The sequence below is a fragment of the Diorhabda carinulata genome, chromosome 2 (assembly GCF_026250575.1).
Source record: "Diorhabda carinulata isolate Delta chromosome 2, icDioCari1.1, whole genome shotgun sequence".
In the NCBI taxonomy this organism is placed as follows: domain Eukaryota; kingdom Metazoa; phylum Arthropoda; class Insecta; order Coleoptera; family Chrysomelidae; genus Diorhabda; species Diorhabda carinulata.
In genome coordinates, this window is record NC_079461.1 from 7,241,128 (window position 1) to 7,255,368 (window position 14,241).

At 32.4% G+C, this 14,241-nt stretch overlaps 2 protein-coding genes across 14 annotated transcripts in view; one reads left to right on the forward strand and one right to left on the reverse strand.

Annotated features, from left to right (window-relative positions):
- Positions 1 to 14,241, reverse strand: part of LOC130890745 (interference hedgehog-like) — a 116,901-nt gene that overhangs the window by 67,070 nt on the left and 35,590 nt on the right. For 5 of the 13 annotated variants that reach the window (XM_057795024.1, XM_057795027.1, XM_057795031.1 and 2 more), the window contains exon 2: positions 12,539 to 12,598. The exons of 5 other annotated variants lie outside the window; for them this stretch is intronic. The gene's annotated coding sequence lies outside the window, so the exon portion shown is untranslated. Of the gene's footprint in view, positions 1 to 8,373; positions 8,698 to 12,538; positions 12,599 to 14,241 lie in introns of those variants that run through there. 3 more of the 13 variants (XM_057795023.1, XM_057795029.1, XM_057795033.1) reach the window with 1 other exon arrangement.
- The window catches only part of LOC130890759 (60S ribosomal protein L44), a 315,570-nt gene that overhangs the window by 57,630 nt on the left and 243,699 nt on the right, over positions 1 to 14,241 (forward strand). The window lies entirely within an intron of this gene.

Consider the following 14,241-nt stretch of genomic DNA (forward strand, 5'->3'; position numbering starts at 1 on the left):
CCCTCTAGAACCCATTCAGTCATCACGATACCGTTAATGTGGAAAAAAACGATCAACATTGCCTTGAATTTTGATTTGCTCTCTCGGCCTTCACTAAAACGCTTACAGCACTCAAAAGCACGCGCACGAGATAGAGAAATATCCCCATAGGCATCTTGCAACAATTTATAGCGCTCAGTCGGAGTTTTTTTCAATTTAACGAGAAATTTGAGATTGATACGTCAGGGATGTTGCAAAATGTATTCCACTGTTTTGAAAATCGCATGGCTTGTTGTTTCGAAGTAAATGGACAACATTTTGAGCATTGATTGACATCGCCTTTACTGTATGTTTTCTAAAATTCGTAATTTTTCTACTTCAACAATGTGGATCTACTTCTAACAAGACACAAACATTTTTCTTCAGTTGTAGGTTTTCTGCGCCATGATTTGGATAAATATTTGACTGCATCAGTTTCGTTAAACTTTTTACTAACTTAATGACACTAGACCTTGTTACAAGATTTGTATTAGCACATAAATTATTGAAGAATATTCCAATTAAACGAGTTTAGCCATCTAAATGTACAATAATGAACTTTGGTGGAGATACCGTAAATGCAGCTAAAACTCCGAAATTATGGCATTCAGGTATAGAGAATATTACATGAAAAATAATCAGTATTTCTTAAGGATTTTTAAAAACACAAAATATATAGGGTGATCAATTTGAAATAACAAAGTTCATTACTTTTCCGGAAAAAGGAAAGATCTGACAACAAGGTAGATACCATCATAATACCGGCCGTATCACAAAAATTTATAAAAATTGTACAAGCCGTTATCGGCGATAATTGAGGCGTTCCATACATAAAACCCACTCTGTATTTTTTTTTTAATTTCAATCCTCTATAATTGCAAAAAGTCTAGACATATTGTTTTTCGTTTTTTATATAAATACCAGAATAGCTTTTATTTCAAGATCGTCTATATACATCTGAGCTATTCTCTTCGACAAGCACCAGTATAATCTATAATGGGAATTAGAATTTCTATTGATGTAAAAATCCATATATAATTGAATACCTATTTTCATTGCCAAGTGATAGTTATCATCAGCTCAGCAATAAAACGATTGATGTCATCAGATTCCAAAACTTTGGACTTTTTAGGTTCATAACCTTGCAAAAAAGTTCTCGGGTAAACGTGAAGTCTTGAATATTTCGAAATATCAAAATTTTTATCTACACGCAAGCAGGCCTTCAACTCCAAATATGTGGACGACAAGGTGGATGATTTTTTATCTTTACTCAGAATTTCAAAATTAGCGTCGCGCCATAATCGAAACTTCTGATAAGTCTTTTTCTGTAAACGGTGTGCGACTTTTTGGGAGCAAATTATTTATGGCCTCTTCTGCCATTTTACGTAATTCTGGAGGTATGCAATTAAATTCTTCATCTTCATCTTCATTTTTGTATTTTTGAAGAAAACTTTCAATTATTTTATATTTGACGAGTCAAAAATTGCAAATTTAAAACGTCTTCATCTAGTTGCCGCCCAATTATAATTTCCACAATTTTCCTAGTATAATTTTCAAACATTTCAATTTAAAATAGAAAATAGTTAGCTACTGATATAAAAAAATCTTCATAACAATTTATTTGATTTACTCCATTTTGATTAAAATATTCAACAATATTTGCATAATTAAGACAGACCAGTGAGTTACGTTACAAGAATGCCAACAAAATTTGGTCCTGGTATTGGAGAAAACTCGAAGTACGTGTGTGGGTGCTCGGAATATGATTAATCATCATGGTATAAGATGAGAGATGGTTGCGATGGGTATGTTTGTTTTTCGACTGTATAGGGTGCAGGTGTGAAAAGTTATACGAAGCTTTTTTTTTGTAACGTAATTAAGATAAATTTTTTATGAAAGCCTGGGAAGAAATACTACAGTCAGTTGAAGTGTTTTTAGAGTGCATATATGAATTTTTATTTAATTACAGGACCACTCATAAAGTAGTTAATCATCGTCTTGTTTGTTGTTAAAATCACTATGTATAACAAACAAAATTTGCATTATTGAAGTGTCCGTTATGAGTTATTGTTTCGAGTGTCTGGCAGCAATCTCAATTATTTTATTTTTACAACTACTCATTTAGAGAGTCAGATATTTTCTTCACTTTTACAGTGGCGTTTGTACAAAGGACAGTTGAGTTAGCCCTCCTCGTCAGCTATTTTCAATAAAAGCATATTTATGTTTGTATATATTTCATGCGTCCTTGGTAACTTCTGTGACTCAGCACTGTGTCACTTCTTGGTTAAATTAAGCCCTATATAACTATTGTAATATCTCTAAATCTTATTATGTCTATTACTTGAAAAAAAGAAAGAAAATAGAACGTTGAGCGCCAATCGTGACGAATTATCGTACACCATACAAAGTAAAATAAAAACAAACTTAATCTATTACTTATATTTTTGTGTTTTTCTGTATTCCAAATATTTACTTACTATTTATTAAGTAGAGATACTTGAAAGGTTTCATAATAGCACGAAAGTCTCCGAAAGTCTTTATATATAATGATATAAACTTTATAATAAAATTTTGATTAATGATCGTAAATATTTAAGCTAATTCGAAATAATGATCTACTTGAAATATTAGAAAATTGTTGCAAATTGTCGTAATTCGTGATCCGTCATTGATGACAGATATTGGATAAGAGCATTAAAATTTGACATGTGTGAATATTAGTTAATCGATTATAGAAATTGTTTACTTCTGAAAACGACAATTTGTAAATTTAAATTAAAAAAGTTACATCCTATCTACATCTAATAACTATGATGACAATCTAAATGACAAATGTTCGTGTTAACGTTGATAGTTCAGCCCAATATGTCTAGCTGGCTCCTAACTTCGAGTCCCTGCATACTATAATCTGGCCGGTCGGTAGTAAAAACAATAAAAACGCGTGATCGGCTCATGGGATGCTAGTGGTACCTTTTATAACGATTCGTATTGGCTGAAGCAATGTCTGAGAAAGTCAAGTTCACACAGCTGCACGTTACATTAATTTATTATTATAATATTCTAAAAATTTTATATTAATAATTATTTTAAGCTTTTGTTTCATTATGTTATTTATTTACTTTGATAAAAATTAATTTCTTAGATGCGCTTTTACAGTAAGAATTATGTGACTACGTTAAACATGTACCTACCTTAATTTTTATTAATCTTTAATATGTTTTTTTATAGTTATGTTATACATTGATAATAATAAATTTAAGAGCTGATTCGTCCTCGTCGGAATCAGATTCCGATTTAGATTAAAATAAAAATTCATCCGCCCTTACATCCCTCTCAACCAGCTTTTTTGAAAACAAATAATTTATTCAGGAAAGGACCTTGTGTTATTTATAAAGATTATTATTATTTATATCGTTTTGTATGAATTTACTTTATAACCTTTGATATGTATTAGAATAAAACATATAGCACGACATTTCTTTCTTAGATATTACTTAACAGTATTAAGTACCCTTACATTTTTATTTAATATACCATAAATTTGAAAAACCGTCTAGCTATTTAAGGTTAGGGAAAACAAAATTACGATTAAAATAATAATTATATATATATATATATATATATATATATATATATATATATATATATATATATTTATAGATACTTTTAAAAAAATCAAGGCAACGTGTGAAATATGTAGGTATAACATTTAGTAGTTAACTAAGTGAACGAAGATTTTAATGTATGAATGCTATGCAATTGATAAATAAAAGTATTATTTATATGATATGATATTAAAATAAAGTATTTAAAATTCAAATAAAAATGTTAGTGTGAAAAAAGCATTTAAAATTCAATTCAAATTTGCCACTAAATACCTTTTAGTGTTGTGTATGCTGTGATTCAGGCTTACAATTTCTCTCTCACGTACTATGCACGTGATTACTGAGCGGCCATACTATAGAATTTCTTTATTTTTAATTTTATTTATTTCCATTTTCGTCACTCTCTGTTTGGTTTTCCGATTACTACTAATATTTCCGAAGCTTTTTTTTATTTATTTGCATAACTGACTCTTTTCGTTTTGTTTTTATGTTTGTATAGTTTTTCTAATGATTGTCACTATGTTCATAAACACATAATTGTTGTAAGGCAGCAGTCCGAGTTATTTCAAATAATTTAAATCACACACCATTGTTAAAATTCGAAGTTTCCAGATCCCCAGTCGACGTCAATTTCGTTAGAACAAATAACATCGTCGTGATACATCTAAATATAGGTGTCTTGGATTAACTAACTATAGATACATAAATCTAAGTGATAATTGTAAAGAAATATAAAATCTCATAGTTGTATAATGTTATCAAGTTAAATAAATTTTTGATTCTCGTTAGTTTCAACAATGTTATTCTTAGAAATAAATAACAAACATACGTTTAGAAATTACAAGTAGTCATATGATATAGAAACACACTTCTAAGAACAGAGCATGACTAATTACAATACCACTCTCATCGTTTGGAGTTATTCGAAAAATATGTAAGAGTCATCTATATGTAGAGGTCTTCTTCTCTCATTCAAACACGAGAATGGAGGTAAATAAAGAAATTGTTTGTCGTTGCTTTAACAAACAATTTTAACAATTAATTTACTGATTTCTGCATTGTTTATACAGTTGCCTTGACAAACCGACAGGTGGGTGATTCCGTTCTAACTGTGATTTTTTGTATTCAAAATTTCAAGATTTTAAAATTTAACTTTTCTAACTTTTTTATGCATATTATTCATCTATTTTACTGTAAAAATAAAACTCTAAGAGGAATTTACTACAACTTCAAAGTATCACGAGCAAGACACAAATGTCGGATTTTGAGTTCCACGGTACTGACTCATTTATCCACGGTACTGACATGGTAACTTAAGATATTAAACAACAAGTGCATCAATTTTCCTCAGTTTGATCATAAACATTAGAATTTATAAGGTAATTAGTTTAAATCATTTGTTACGACAAAAAAAATTAATAATTTATCGGTAAATTCTAGGAATGGACATGACACGGTACTGACATGGTAACTTAAGATATTAAACAACAAGTGCATCAATTTTCCTCAGTTTGATCATAAACATTAGAATTTATAAGGTAATTAGTTTAAATCATTTGTTACGACAAAAAAAATTAATAATTTATCGGTAAATTCTAGGAATGGACATGACACGGTACTGACATTCAAGTGATGTAGTATAAGTTTTCTTTAAGTGGCAAGTTATATTGTATAAAAATAATGTTTAAATATCTTAAGAATTATTCAATTAACACAAAATTTTTATTAATTGATTATTAATTAATGACTAGTACAAAAAAACAATACAGGACATTGAATATCACAGTTAGAACGGAATCACCCAGGTAGGGAAACGACGTGGTGTCGGATTATTAAACATGGCTAATCAGTAATCAGTTTAGATTAACTCAAAGGGCTGAAGTTCCGAAAACGGGAACCCACTGATTGGATTTGATACTCTATCACACACCTAAAAGGATTTTTGGCGTCTCCCAAGGAAGGGGAGTATTCTCAGCTACTGATATGTTGTGTCTCTATTTAGATTTTTTATGATACAAAATACTCCGAAAATCTCTTCATCCAGCATGGTCATATTCCTTCTATGCTTTTTTCAATATCTTTCTTTAAGTAATCGTGAGACCACTTTGGAGCAGAGTTTGACACTGTTTCGTGAGAGAGAGAGAGATTCGTTGGGAAGAATTTGGAAGGAAGGTTTTTTTTTTGGTAATTTGGGTATGATTTGCTTAGGCCCTGATATAGGAATTTTTTCCTCTGCAGGGCTGGGTTTGTGGATGTTTTGTTGGGAAGTGCTTGCTCCGACGATGAATGACGGTGAGGGTGTGTGTTGGGGTTAGGAATTTATCTGGTTGATATGGGGGAACTATCGAGGAAATTAAGGAAGGATGAGGAGGGTCTCTTTCACAACGGAATTACTTGATTCTTTGGATCGAATCAATTAGAGGGCTTGGAGGTCATTTAGGTGGCTTGGAATGGGGGTTATGTCAGTATTGACATAAACGGTGTTGCTAGGGATAAACCTAAACTTTTTCAGAGGTTGGTTTTTGGGTGAAGGCGAAATGAATGCGGTTACCAACGCCGCTGGTTACGGTACAATTATAACCATAAAAAGGGGGAATGAGGCGTTGTAGCGATTCGGCTACTAGCGCACGAGAAGTGGGGATGGCATTCATTATTGTTGTTGCCAAGATTTCAATAAGGATTTTAGTGTCAGTAGACAGGTCATACGGGGTTTGAGGTTTTTCCAGGGTGACTGGGGCTGTATCCTGGGGGGCTTTCGGAGTTTCAATCCTTTTCGGGCAGCGGGGGTGGAAAGCGGGGTGAGGTCCACCGCAATTTTTACAAGTGGGGGAGTTAGCTTTTGGGCATTTTTCTGGCTTGTGACCAGAAGCACCACAGGTCGGGCAAATGGGTTTGGCATTGCAGGTGTCTGCGGAGTGGCCGGTAGATGAACAACGGTTGCAATATTTGGGGACTGCGGGTATGGTGTTTGAATTTGAGGCTTCGCAGTAGTGCGAAAGCCCGTGGAAGTTTATACCCTTGGTTAGGGCGTAATGGTAGGCAGTTTCGGAATCTGTAATGATTCGAAACATGGTTTATTCGTGGATCTAGCTATGATCCTCCAAGTTTTCATGACTGGGAATTTTAGTATAGAGAGGATCTCCAGGAACTCTCCTTCGGTATAAGATTGGTCTACATTCTTGCAGACCAGAGAGAAGGTAGTTTTTCTGGTTTTAGTAGTTGGGGGTCTTTGGACTCGTTGTGGAGAGTTTATCGGGATAACGACGATACTGTTTCGTGACATTCGACGAAATATATATCCACTGGTACAAACCGAAGACTAACGAACAGTCGAAACTTCACTAGGAGATCAAAGAAAGCGAAGGCTATCCTATCAGTCGCCACTATTTTTTTTTTGACTTACACGAAGAAGATCAAAATGGTCGCAGTTTTGTAATGTGAAGAATTATAGAGCCAATCCACTTCTAATTAGACCAAAAACAGCCTCATTCGGCGAAGAAAACGTAATTTTCTACCAAAATAACTTTGCAAAAGTCACTCGATAATGGAGATCATCTCCTATACGGAGGCATACTTAGCAGATCTCAAGAAAATGTATTTTTCAAGCAGGTTAACAAATTTGGAGAATTTCTTATGTAACTATTATCGGACCAAACTGGTACTTTGGATATATGTTTATTAGGCATTAATAAACAAGAAATTTGAATTTAAAAAAAAAGATTTAGACATCGTTTAATAAAAGAACGAAAGGAATCTGTGCTCATTGAAAAATTAGGATGCAATATTTAAGGAAAAGAAGACAAAACATGGATAAATTTGTAAAAAAAAGTTTGGATAACAAGAACTCGATATAAATGGTCGACAGACATTTATAGCAGGTTTGTCTATTGAAAGACGACACAAGGATTTTTTGATGTTTAAATATGATAAAATTCTACGAAAGACTGGCATAAAAAAGTTACTGCTGATATTTTTGAAGAATAATTGAGTCAAGTGATAGATTTATCACGGCCAATTCTGTAATAGTTATCGGTTACAATTTAATATTGAAAAAAACGATACTTGACACTAAACGGAAAAAGCAAAACTCACCGATTAGATAAAATAACAAAAGATTGGAGAGTGGAAGTGTTGCTTGGTGTAAACTTAACCCCACTGACTTAGTTTCGGTTCGAATGGAGAGATATGTAGAGAGAAACATTTAAACTTGGAGATATCAGACTTTTATGTGTCTACCATATCAAGAATTCCAGCATACATTTGGCGAAAAGCTATGACATGACGTAGTAAAGGAAAACAAATTCTATCATCATGATGTATTAATAGAGGAAACAATAGAATCTATTATTACTTGTGGGACTTGAGGAAATTGATGATGGTGACTGTTTATCTGAAGAAAACGATTTATTGATTTAGATAGATAATTCTTTGTTTATGTTTCTAAGTCGTCTTGATTTTTGAAAGGATAAAAATTATAAAAAAAACCAATTTTACAACAGAAGGGACCTAAAATCAAGACGATTTAGAAACATAAACATAAGATATTAAAGAAATTTATTTATTTTGTCCTTAATTAAATTATAATAAATTAATATGATGCTAATACACAGATAAAATTGGTTAAAGAAACTCCATTTTAAATATAATGATTGTAATGAAAATATGATGAATTTCAAAATTTAAAAAGTTACATTTATTTGCCAAATATTTAAACAATCAGTGAAAAACATTCATCGGATCATACACTTACCCAAAACAATTTTTGGTTACAACGACCGGAACCACTATGTACACTAAGGAACATCAAATTAACACGGTCGAACACCTTTTTCGAAAAAGGACACTAGTAATATAAAAGTGAGAATTCCTTTATATCGGCGCCATCCGATAAAGATAGCGGTCGCGGTATTACAGTTTATGGTACTACGGTTTATGGTACCCAGTGTCAGGGTACCGGCTTCTCGACGCTCGCTCTCGCAAGAATGTTGAATACAGTCTCGGAGAAGTATCACTGATCGAACTTGGGAGTACCATCGAAGGAGTGACTAATGAGCCCATACTGTCCATTAATGATAACTTAAAACCAATATTGATTTGTCATAATATACATAAAAAGTTGTTAAAAAAAAGGTGAAAACACCTTGTGCAAATTCAAATACACATAATAACAGTTTTAAAAATAGATATAAACGAGAATTCATTTGACTCAATTAGCGGTTATTATGTTGTTACTTTCTGCTATGTTTTTGACATCATCTGTCAAAATTTTATGAAAATCTAACAGATAGACTGTTTTCGTTGATAGGCGAATATGAAGAAAAAAATCTTTCGAAAGGTACTTCTTAGAGGTAATTAATCCAAGAAACCGAGGAAAACTTACGTGAATATTTTCCTGTAAGTGCTCCGACCCTTAATATGACTTTTAATTGGTTCTCTGATTTTAAAATTAGTCTTATGAATGCCAAACTCCCGAAACCAATATCTGAATCAACTATTCAAGAAATGGTTAAAACGTTTCGTAAGCTCGTTCGATTTCAACCGAAAGGGTATTCTAATTTTTGCATAAATAAGTTATCTGCAAGGTGGGGGTCCCGATCGCTTAGTACTGATTAAAAGCAGACAAATTAGGTCGCATCTTCAAATGGGTGACTCAGGTGTGTAGATTCATCGTCTAATTGATGTTACAAATACAAATATAAATTATTAAAACACAAAACCTCAAGTAAACGTTTAATCGATGCAAATTCAAAAATGTTTTGGAATTGCTAGTTTCAGTTCATTGTTTTTAGATGTAAAATTCTAATATGGAGGAACGCGTCTTGATACAAAGCCCTTATTAGATCATTGATCAACATAATTAATAATCTACAAGTAAGAAAAAAAGAAAAAAATGTTTTTTAGAAAAGTGTGATTTTCACTGAATAAATGCGATCTTACAGATGTGACGGATAATTAAGAAGAAGTAGTCACAAAATCATTAAATTTGTATGGATAGTTCGTCGCTTATGCTTGAGTTATGAATTGGAATGAAATCATCCACAAAATTAAATGTTAATCTCACATAATAAATACTTTTGATACAACTTAACTTCACGGATATATCGAATAACAAAATTTCTCAATTAGAAAATTTTATTTTTCTGTTTTTCATTTACAATAGTTTCAAAAGGTTGAAGTTGAAAAACATTCATAGCAATTTGCAAGGTGTGATTTCTTTAGGAAAAATTATTAACGTTGAATCTATTTCAAGTATATTGGGAGAAGCAGTGACAAGTTTGAACCGAAGAATCATGTAATGATTGCTAGCGATAGTACAAAGATGATTTGATGCGTTGGCCGATTAGACACTTCCAGGTATGAACCTGTTGAAAGGAAGGAGAACGGAGTGTACTACGGGATAGTGCTCTATAGACGTGAATTTTGTAGTGCCAGACCAGAAAGGCTTGATTCATCTTCAATTAAATAAAAAGAATAAAGATGAGAGATGATTTGAACAGATACTGCCTGTATCTGTAATAAGCAATTATTATTTACGAGGGTTGATTGGAAAGTTTTTGACTTAAAATAGAAAAGACACAATTTTTACCATAATATTATCTATTTTTTCAACACAGTCTCCTTCTAAGACTTTTTCTAGCGATGCTTAACCTTTTTCGAAATAATAGTTGCCGTTATTATCCTTAGAATGGAAGTTTACGTATGCGATAACATACACCTCTGATGAAAATATTTCTTGAGTGAAAGGTTGCGAATACGAAAAAAGTCACTGGGAGTGAGATCTGGTAAGCACGTTGAGTTGTCAACCAATTCGAAGTGCAATTCGTAAATTTTAGTAATGGCGATCACCAAAAACCACTTTCTTTGTCCACAAATGTGCTTCCCTTGTCTACTTGTGGATATTTTTGTGCTGGAACCAAATGTTTTTTATTATGTAAGAGGCAGAAGGCAAGCAGCCGTTTCACATTATTGTTTCTCTATATTTACCGACGCCTGTAGTTGCCCTTTTGGTTAGATGTACACCACTGTGAAGTAATGTCTGTTGTTTAGTTTGATTTTTCCTGAGTTCTTCTTATTTGTTTTGTTTGGACCCAAAATAGACACTTTCCATCTTTAATTTTTAGAATTCCGAGTAGTTATTTTCCAAATATTATCGTTGTATGCTTTTTTTCTGTGATTTTTATTATTTTTTGCTTACTGATTGCTCTGACATTTGAATCAGTTTTGCATATCCCATGTCTGGTCTGCTGCATGAGTCATTTCTGTAATACCCATGTATATCGATGCTGCTTAGTTTTGTACTTTCCGTGTTATCTTTTTCAACTATTGCTCCATTGCTCCTTTAGCTTTTGTCGTTTTCCCATCTTCGTCTTCATCGTCTGTTACCATATTCAAGCATTCGCTTTCTTTTGATAACCTTTATAGTTTATTATCAATTTGTTATATTAAATAACCGCCTGTTTTCTTTCTTCCAAGACTACTTCAGATCCTCCTCAACTCAAATATCAGTCCCTTTCACAATTTTTTTATTTCGCAGAATTTTTTATTGTTAAATCCATTAATTTCAACAAAATAGATCTGACTTTATATTTTCCAATTCTCCTAACGTCTCCCAATTCCGTTTTATTCAAGTTCACCCTTATCTGTCCTGACATTTTTTATCAGTATGTCTGAGGTGATATTGGTGTTTTCAATGTTTGTATCTCATATGCCTTCAAGGATGAAATGCTTCTTTGTTACCCCTCTCTCTAGCTTTTTAATTCTCTTCTCTTGTTTCCTGTAAAATCCTGATTTTTCTTCCTTTCACCTCTACTTTTTATAGTAGGTTTTCTAATTTTTTGTCCATATCTTTCAATTCGATTTAAATAGTTCCTCTATTTTCTCCATTTTAGTTATTCACAACGATAAAGGTGTTACCCAGTTTAATACTTTGGAGATTTCTCCTTTCTATGTGTAAACTTCACTTTGGGTTTCTAGAATTTAAGCACAAGCCGGCAACGCACTAATTTATTTTGTCGTAGTTCCGTTGATTGCTATTAGTTTATTACTTAATTGCCTTTTAATAGGCTAATAGTAGGTAACATCAATAAGAAACCCTTTTCACAACTTTTTTTACTATTTCATTGAAAGAGTATTTTAATGATTTTCTTATTTTTTTATATAATTTATATTTCTTGATTTAATCAATAAACACTGTCTCTTACATTCTTAATTTATTGAAATACTTCACACTACACTATCAAATAATAATTCACTTATCACTTAAATAATTTATTTAAATTTCTTGATTATTTTCTATAACGGTCAGGTCAATACGACTATTTATTATATACTGAGCAGCATAAACTCCTTATGTACCCAATAATAATTCTCCAAAAATCTAGAAAAAAACGAAACAAAACAAATAAATAAATAGACCTTCCTGGAAATTATCCAAAAGAAACAGTGTAAATAAACCTGCTATAAAAATTTATATAAAAACAAAGATAAAACGAATTCCGGGTATTTCATTAAAGGTGGCGCCTTCGCCGATTTTATAATTTTACTATATCCAAGCAGAACCGGTTCCCCGGTTCCAGGGCGGAGATGAGTTCGTAACAGTATTTTATTTTGACTCAATGTTACTATTTGCAAAATTATTTCTCACAACAAATATGGATTTTCGGGTATTCTGTAGATGATAAATTTAATAAAAATAACAGTTCACACTATCGCACCACGTTACTAAAACCGTATTTATACATTAATGTCATGAAATTTTCTATCTAAAGAAGCCCCTTTATTTGATATTTAGAATACATTTATTTGTTTTATTATAATTTGAACTGCATTATAAAATGTAATTCAACGATTCTATAATCAATTAGTAGACGTTTTAAGTACCAAAATCGTTGAGAAAAAGATAACTCAATACATACCTGTCAAAAATACTTTTCTTGTATGGGGTTAAATTCCTTGCAGAAGGCTTCAAAGTTATTCTGAAAAGGAAAACCGCCATAAGTTAACAACTGGATAAATTTGAACCCTTCGACAGTACTTTCATAAATTCTTAGCATTATCTTCACGGGTCATAATAAATCCTAAATACTAACAAATAATCGCTGCTGAAAGATTTTCTTGATGTGAACAGTCAAATTTTTCCCACCCCATATAATCAATTTCTCTTTCATATTATCAAGCGAAGATCGAAACGGCGTCTCAAAAACCGTGTCCGTTATTTGTTGGTGAGTGCGACAAGTTAAAACTTGCTAGATTTGTTTATTATTGTGTAAATAATTTCTTCGGTTTTTAAAATTGAAGTTTAGTATTTGAGACGCAAGGACGTTCTGTGATTTATACTTTTTGGGCCAAGACATCTATTTGTGAAGTTCGTATACGAATTGCTTTCGTTCTTGCAAATTAGTTTTAAATGGGCACAACTAAGGAACTACGATTTGAAACTCGTACATCAATCGCAAGTCTTCTCATAATCCAGGCAAAAGTAACCGGACCATTGGGTATAGGGCAGCCTCGAAAAACCACGACTCATAGGCCCAGAGATAGCACCTCAGATCAATGAATCTGGCCTTTTGGAAAAATAGCAGTGAAAAATTAAAAGGTTGCAGTGAGCCAAAGAACATAAACATTGGACGCATGGAGAGTAGGAAATGGTTGTATGGAGTGATGAGTCAAAGTTTGAGGTTATTGGATCTGCGAGAAGTGTTTGTGGGCAGGTCAAAGGAAGAACGGATGTTAGATCCATGTGTAATCCCGTCTGTAAAACACGACGGAGGCTCAGTCATTTTTTGGAGGAAGGGCGACTGAAGACCGATATTTAATAATGCTATAAAAAATATTAGGGAAATGTAGTACATTCTGGCCAGCGCCTAATCGAGATGAATTTTATCTTCCAACATGACAACTTCTCAAGCATTCCTTGGAGCTTTGCAAGGGTGTTTGAAAGAATTGGAAAGAAAGAATGTACAATTTGGCCATTACAATAGCCCGATTGAGTTATTGTGGGACAAATTGGACTGAGAAGTCGAGAAGGCAGTATCCGTCTTCTGCTTCACATCTTTGGAATGTTCTAAAAAACGAATGGAACCAAATTGATATGATTATTTGTGGAAATTGTGGAAAATAAAAATATCAAAATTGATCGTTTTGTTTCAATTTGTTTGAGTGAGCAGAAACTTTTGGCCGATAGTGTATATAGAAACATTTACCTAAGGAAAATTGGTATCTAACTTGGATATCCAGCTTCCACAAGATTATATTTTTTCAATTTTCAATTTTATAAACTATGTAAGCTTCGTTTTAATTTTTTTCAACTATAATTTATTATAAAACAATTATTTTGAATATATTCAGTAAATATTTCATTCAGACAGCTAGAAATCCGGAACCTTTCAACTATTTATTATGAATTATTTATGCAGTGAACGCGATAATTCTCTTTCCGCCCTAAGGACGGATCTGTATTCGTTTTTTAAACGCTATTTAAACAAGAATGCAGATCTTGACAATACCTTGAAGAATCAAATTCTCGATGTCGAGCATATGTAAGCGACGCAACAACAGTTCATTATCTAACATACTAAGTACCTAATTACTTGACGTAACGATTCAAATAAGTAGTAGT